The 8,281-nt window shown below is 35.4% G+C and overlaps 1 pseudogene; it reads left to right on the top strand.

The window, feature by feature from the left end:
• The first annotated feature begins 1,593 nt into the window (after positions 1-1,593).
• Positions 1,594-8,281, top strand: part of LOC142839039 (centrosomal protein of 70 kDa-like) — a 50,720-nt pseudogene continuing 44,032 nt past the window's right edge.

The following is an 8,281-nucleotide window of genomic DNA, read 5'->3' as shown; positions in this document are numbered from 1 at the left end:
CCAGAGATTCAGGGATGATTCAACATATGTAAATTGATAAATGTAATCCATCACATAAATAAACTGAAAAAAGTGATCATTTTATTATATACAGAAAAGGCCTTTCACAAAATCCAATTCAACTTCATAATAAAAAATCTAGAGAGAATGAGAATGTAAGGAATATACCTAAATAAAATTAAGGCTCTTTATAGCAGGCCAATAGTCAACATCGACTTAAAAGGAAAAACACTCAAAGCATTTCTAAGAAAATCAGAAACAAGACAAGATTTTCCACTATCTACATACCTATTCAATATAGTACTTGAAGTCTTGGCTAGAGAAATTAAACAAATGAAGAATATCAAAAGGATAAAAATTAGAAAGGAAGAAGCCAAAAGTGTTGTTATTTGCAGATGATATTATAATATACATACTCTAAAAATTCCACCAGAGAACTCCTACAGCTGATAAACACTTAGCAGAGTAGATACATTAACTCACAAAATCAGTAGCTCTCCTATACATGAATGACAGACTGAGAAAGGGAAGCAACACCTTTTACAATAACCTCAAATAATATAAAATATCTTGGGATAATCCTAACAAAGCAGGTGAAAGACTTGTATGATAACAACTTCAAGTCTTTGAAGAAAATACCAGAAGATGGAAAAAAGTTACCATGCTTATGGATTGGTAGGATTAACATAGTAAAAATGGTCATCTTGCCAAAATCAATCTATAGGTTCAATGAGATCCCCATCAAAATTCCAATACAATTCTTTACAGACTTTGAGAAAAACAATACTCAATTTCATATGAGAAAACAAACAAACAAAAACAGAATAGCTGAAAAAAATCCAAAACAATAAAAATGGTGCTGGAGGTCTCATCATTGCCAATTTCAGGTTTTAGTAATAAAAAAAGCATAGTATTGGTATAAAAACACACATGTTCATCAGTGGAATCAAACGGAAGACCCAGACATAAATCTACACACCTATGGACACATTTTTGTTATAAAGAAGCCAGAAATGCACACTGGAGAAAAAAAAAGCAATGCCTTTAACAAATGGTGCTCCACAAACTGAATGGGTGCATGTAAAAGAATGCAAATAGACCCATACCTATCATCCTGACCAATATTTAAGTCCAAGCGGATTAAAGGTCTCAACATAAAACAAGATACCATGAACCTGGAAGACCAGGAAGTCAGGAATAGCCTTGGCTGTATTGGTGCAGTAGACAACTTTCTGAGCAGAACACCATCAGCACAGGCACTAAGATTAGTAACTAATAAAAGAGAGTGCATGAAACTGAAAAGCTTCTGTAAGGCAAAGGACATCGTCAATAGGACAAAATGACAGCTACAAATGGGAAAAGATTTTCACAAACTCCATATCCGATACAGGGTTGAAACCAAAAATATATAAATGAACTAGGTATCACAAAACCAAGTAATCCAATTTTAAAATAAGGCACAAATCTACACAGAGCATTCTCAACAGAGGAGATGCAAATGGCTAAGAATCAGTTAAAGAAACGGTCAACATCCAAGCTATCAGTGAAATACAAATCAAAACTACTTGGAGAATTCATCTAACACCTGTCAGAATGGCTAAGATCGCCAACACAAATGACAGCACATGCTGGCAAGGACATGGAGTAAGGGGAACACTCATCCCTTGCTTATGGTAGTACAAACTAATACAGCCACTATGGAAAACAGTATGGTAGATCCTTAGGAAGATGTGACTTCATCTACCGCAAGATCCAATTATGCTACTCTTTGTTATATACCCAAAGGACGTTTCATACCAACACAGAAATGCTTGTTCAACCATGTTGATTCCTGGTATTTTTCTAATAGACAGAAATTGGAAACAACATAAATATCCTTCAACAGACTCATAGTTAAAGACATTGTGGTATATTTACACTGTAGAATATTACTCACCTGTTAAAATTAAGGAAATAATGAACTTCATTGGTAAATGCATAAAACTAGGGGAAAATCATCCTGAGGTATTCAAAGATAAAGAGAAAACAGTACAGTATGTAGTCACTTACATGTGGAGAGTAATTGTTAAATCAATGATAAGTAAGACACAATGCATAGATTGAAAGAGGTTGTGTATAGTTTAAGGAACTACAAGGGAACAGATAGAGATCCAAGGGGAAGTGGAATAAAATTCATAGTTATGTATGGATTCAGGGGCTGGAACCAAAGGATCAAGTGAAGAAGAGGAGGAGGAAAGGGGGGCATGAGGAAGCAATTAATGGGAGAAAGTGCTAACATTAAATGCCAATTCAGGGGTGGTATTGAAACCCTATAGAGTAGAAACTTCCTAAAACACATACATATTTGAATGTGATCTAAATATATATGTTTGCCAAAAAAATGGGAGAAACTGAGACTTCCCTGTACATCTCTCATCACCAAATGAAACTTCCCATACTGGGAATAGGTTACATCTGACTGAGATACTGGACAAATGCATCTCATGGGAACCCCAAACAACCCAGGCGGTTTCAAGGCTAAAGGCTGCTGTCCCCAAACTGACAGCAAATGTCCATTGCTGAAGACAGCACCCGCATAACTCAATGAACGTGGATAAGTAGAGCTAGTACCTATCCTTTGTGCTCTACCAAACAGGAAATGCAAGCTCTTTGGTCTACACTGGTTTCTTTGGTGGCACGGAGCTTTTGGAAGTAACCAACCAATATCTGATTTGACTTAAGACCCACTCCATGAGATGGAACCCATACTTGACATTAGTAACCAAGAACTTAAGACTTGATAGCCCAGGAACCAAGGGTAAAACCAAATGTTACGGTTCTACTGAAAAAAGTAGCAATAAAATGACTCCTAATGACATTCTGCTCTGTTCATAGATCAGTAAATTGCTCATTCATCATCTGGGAAGCTCCATCCTGCTGCAGATGGGAAAAAATACAGCGATGCATAGGCAGATAATAAGCAGAATGAGAGACCTTGGACCACCTAGCTCTAAATTGGTATCTCCACCAATTCCTTCTCTTCAGGGTGCCGAGAACCCTAGGGAAGAGCTGGTAGAAAGGGTGTAAAAGCTAGGAGAGAAGACACCGAAGAAACAAAGCCATCAAAATAAACAAGAATGACACATTTATAAACTCACAGAGACTGTGGCAGCATACACAAGGTCTGCATGAGTCTCTTAACAAATGGAGTACTGGAACTGAAAGGTGAGGTAGACACATGCCTCCATCCCTAACTCAGAAGTTATCTCTGGTTTAAACCACTTGCAAATAAAAATTTAGTTTTGCCAAGGGAGTCTTATTGAAGGATACAAACTCTCTTAAAGGTAGGCCTCATGCCCACAGTACATGTCCAACAGAAAATGAACGCAAGGGCATTTTTGGATGATTTTTGTCTTCTTGCTGTGTCAGCACTTTTCTAAAAATCTTTATCTCAATTCTTATTTTATTTATATTTTCTCTCTTTTTACCGTATATGTCATTTGTATATATATATTATGTCTTCCAGTTCACTGTTTTATTTCATTCCTGAGTGTGCCAATGAGTTGGTCTCTGAACATATGTGTTTCTTGAGCCTTCTCTTAGGCTCTTTTCCTTCAATTTTTTTAAATCCTATCCCAGCATGTTTTTATTTTACCTTATTGCACTATATTTTTTTAAAAAGATTATTTTTATCCCTTGGAAGCCTGTTTGTTTTCTAATGACAGATGGGGGTGTATTTGGATGGAAAGGGAGGTGGGAAGGAACTGAGAGGTGAAAAGTGGGGGAGTATAATCGGGATATATTACATAAGGCAAACACCTATTTTCACTAAAAAAAAGAGAAAGGTATTAAATTTTCTTTCAATTTAGTTACACACTAAAGGATGCTATCATTTGTGGATTAAAAGGAAAACATCTCTCCAATATATATAAGCAAAATCAGAATAAAAGGATATTATATAAAGTGTTAATCACTGCCAGTGACATGAATATTTAACCTCTTATACATATGTTACACATATATTAAAGATCTAAAATATGCAACCACATTTTGTTGTCACATTTGTAAGAAATAGTATATATATATATATACTATCATATATAGTATATATATATATTACTAATGTATATAATAATGAGCCTTCAATTGGAAATGCATTGACTCTCCATAAAAGAATCATTCAGTCTAAAAAGATGCAAGCTTGTATAGAAGATAACATATACAGAAAACCATTCATCACCACATTTTATTATAAATATAATAGTAGAAGACTAAAAATATATACACATAATAAATCTACAATTATCAACAGGGCCATATTTCAAATATTTAATATTTGAGTTAAATACATCTTTGTGAATAAATCTTTCATATTTTAACTTTGTTCTCACATTTATACACCTCAGTTTTGTTATACAAAGGGAAGATATCTAGCCTATAACCACATGGAAATTTGAGATCAAGACCCAAAATGAGACACAAGACGTTATCTAAGACTGTCTGAAGAGAATTCACATGAATTCCCTTGCCTTGAAAAGGATCCAGCAGAGCATTAAGTCAAAATGAGGGAAGGGGCATTGACTCAGGTCCCAAGCAATGATTACTTTTCAAGGGCATAGAACTCAAAGGAAGGATTGAGGTCATGGATTAGGAGAAGAAACAGATGGAAGAATCAGTTGACTCATATCCAGGTATTCCAGAAATAGTGACAGAGCAAGCAACAAAGATGTGTGCTTCACAGATTTCTGCAGAGAAATTGGCCTCTGATGATTTGGGAAGCAATGTCAGAAATCTGAGGAGGTTTGGCAGAAGCTGATGAGAAAGCAAGGAAGCCAATAAGTCCTCCGTAAGTGTTTAACCTTCACGAGGTACATTTAATATGATGGCAGCTTGTAGAACTGACAAGCTTTAGGTAATTCTCTAGGCACCTGCCATCCAACCATACAGGAGCTGTACAGGAATGTGTCAGAACTTGACTCATAGTTGGTATGCAAATTAGATGAAGAGGCAAAATTCCCAGTGGCTAACAGTTCAGTACAAACCCAGGCTGACCTTTGCATCAACTGAGAAAGACTAAAATGTGCCATAAATGAAAAATGCCATAAGACAAAATAATTGTCTTCCACTTACTGATTCTAAGACTGAATTCCCATGAGATGGATTTCTCAGAGAGGAAAAAGGGAGGGGAAGAGAATGTCAAAGGTAAGCATCTCTTGTATTGCATGTGGCCTGCAAAGTGTCACTCATTACTGACATTTTCCCTAATTGGTGTCATGAATAGTACAAGTTACACATTATTTTCTTCCACCATGAAGATGAGAACATGAACTCAGAGTACCTTCAACACTCATGTAGCTATGATCACAAAGAGGAGGAGACCGAGTTTGATCAAATGATCTAATTCTAAAATTTTTGTTCCTTCAGGATACAAATGCCCACTCTCAGTGATACATTTCTGCAGAATACAGCTAGGTCTGCTGGGGTTTTACAGATAGTGACAGAGAGAAGATCTTCGTGACATTCAAAGAGGAGGATGCTGCTCAGGAAGTCACAATAGCCGTGGAACAGCATTGTCACTTATTCAAACAACACAGGCAATAGTGAAGAGGATCCCTGTATAGACGGTGGCCTGCAATACAAGATAGAAGCCCTGATAATAGGAGTCCATGCTTTCTAACTGGCAATAATCATGTACCCCTCTTGACTTGAAAAGACACATTGGATTATATAGGACTCAGACTCTCTATGTCTCAAGACCATTTTCTAAAGATATTCCTGGAAAGATTTATCTAGATTAAAAATCATTGGAGCTCTGCTTACTAAAGATGTAGAAGAAAGAATTTTAAGGAAAATTGTTCATCAAAGCAAAACAATAATAATAGTATTGTTAAAAAGTCACACCAATGTTTTGAAGTTAGTTTACAATTCCTTCAAATAGTCTGAATGTACCCTTTTCATAATATTTTTAATTGAGTAGGCACAGAAATAAACAGTCTAAAATTAGTTTAAAGGGGAGTTATTTAATTTCTAGAAAGTAATCATATGCACACAATTATTTTGTATTTGCATTTTAAAATTCCTTAAGTTCAAGAATTGAAAAATATGTCTTATAGCATTTTATAAACACTCTATATAAAATAGATGCATTGCTTGTATGCAGGATAAGTGCTTATTTTTCTGTAGTATTTTCATTTAATTGCACTTCATTAAAAGAATGTAGCAAATTCATGAAATACAGAATACATAAGCAGCATTTTCAAGGTTGTATTCTAGTAGGAAACTAAAAAAAAAGTTGTCTCACAGTGTTGAGACAAACTCAAATTTCACCTACTTTTCCTAAAATTTATTTTCATATTGCATTGATCCTAGGTAATCTAGTTAAGTTATTAAATTTAGAATTGTACACAGAGTGACAATACACATGGTTGAGAAAGCCTCTTGGTAAGGGGATGCAGAGTCCTTTGGGTATATACCCAGGACTGTAATAGCTGTACCATAGCCCACCTAGATACAGAACACCTAATAAATGGGTAATGAAGATGTAATACATATACACAAGAGAATTTTTTCAGGAAAAAAACCTAAATTATAACGCTTTTAGGTAAATATATGAAATTGATGGAAATAATTTTGATGAAGTAACCCAGGCAAAGTAAAACAAACATTATCTGTTTGTTCTCTGTTTTATGAGGACTCTAAGTCTGAATGATCAATGCAGAATGCCTGTAGAGGCCACAAATCTAGAAAGAGATCATTACGAGGCTGACTTAAGAGAGGGATATAGTGGGATATAGGTAATATCAAAGCAGAAGAATGGTAGAGATGGACAGTTTAACAATGGGGGTGGTGGTAAAATATGTGGAGAAGATATCTAAAAAGGATGGCATATTCAAAACCCCATATGGGAACCTACTGTTTCATGACCAAAATAAAACACACACACACACACACTTATACCACCCTCTCCAGCACTTAGGGAGCATTGCATAAGAGGAAGAAAGAATGTAAGAACCAGAAGATTTGCAAAAAGGAGAGACATTTTGTAAGCAAGGCATAGCCATGGCTATATCATGAACTTTTCATATCTGAGAATGACAATACTGAGTCTGCATGAGAACAGGTCCATAAACATCTGTACACGAGAGGAAGAAGTTCTCAGGGGCTCTATCCATCACTGGTAAACTAATGTCTCCTGGTTGATTCAGGAAAGAGGTTATCACTGCCTTCGGTGCTGTATCCATTGGTGGCCCCACTAGGCTCCAATACATAGTCATAGTCCTAATTCAGAGGTCATACCTAAGATAATCACCACACAAAACATACTTTTTTCAAAGTATTTCTATATGTATTATCTGAGTTAATATCCAGAGAAAGGACATCATACATCACTTTATTTGATTGTATTCTTAGTTGTTAAACCCTTGAACTGCTACACTTGACTTATGATGACCAAGCTTATTCCTTGAATATCAGGATGACTTTTTAGTGGCTCATACTCTACTGAGACAGGAAAATTAGGTCACAAAGTTCTCTATTAAATTAAGGCTACCCTATCTTATTTTAGTTTCCTGTTTATGCTCTTGGAACCATGTATAGTACATTTAGTCTAATTCCTGCAAGGAGGAATTTGCCTTTCTGCCAAATGCTCAGTTTTGAACACAAACATACCCGATGTTTGAGCTATTATATGCTTAATCATATAAAAATTAAATATCTAGTCACAAATGGACCGATGAAAGTAGAAAACAATTCTGTCCACCCTGAGCTGATACACTGTACTTTCATTAGCTTGGAAAATTTCCATTTCCATTTTGCTTTTTGTTTCTTTTGTGTCAATTACTGGTTCTGCACCTTATCTCTATTATCCCTTTATTCTTTTTGTGGGATGGGAGAAGAGTGATACCGGAAGAAAAAAATGTAAGACTGAGTTAATGGTTTTAGCCCCATATCTCCTAAGCCATTTTGACATCTTACTGTCAAAATACAGTGGATTTTTACATTGATTTTTTAAATTGATATTTCATATCACTTTGAATTTTGTGAATATGGTTATATAAATGCCCTCAGGTGAATATCATAATTATATAGAATAGCACAAAACTAGACATTTCTAATTAATAATGGTTATAATTAATTTTGAATCATGTGAGCTCTTACCTGAGCTGATGCTGAGCTGAACATTAAGTTTTATGATAAACAGCTTCCTCCATGGCCTACCCTAGTTCAGATGTAGTAGCTGCTTCAAATTCACATTAAGCAGAGTATGAAAAATACAGTAAAGCAGCCATTACAAAGTTCATAG

This window comes from Microtus pennsylvanicus, chromosome 20 (assembly GCF_037038515.1).
Source record: "Microtus pennsylvanicus isolate mMicPen1 chromosome 20, mMicPen1.hap1, whole genome shotgun sequence".
Taxonomy (NCBI): Eukaryota; Metazoa; Chordata; class Mammalia; order Rodentia; family Cricetidae; genus Microtus; species Microtus pennsylvanicus.
Note: the sequence above shows the minus strand (reverse complement) of the source record. Positions and strands in the feature narration are given on the sequence as shown.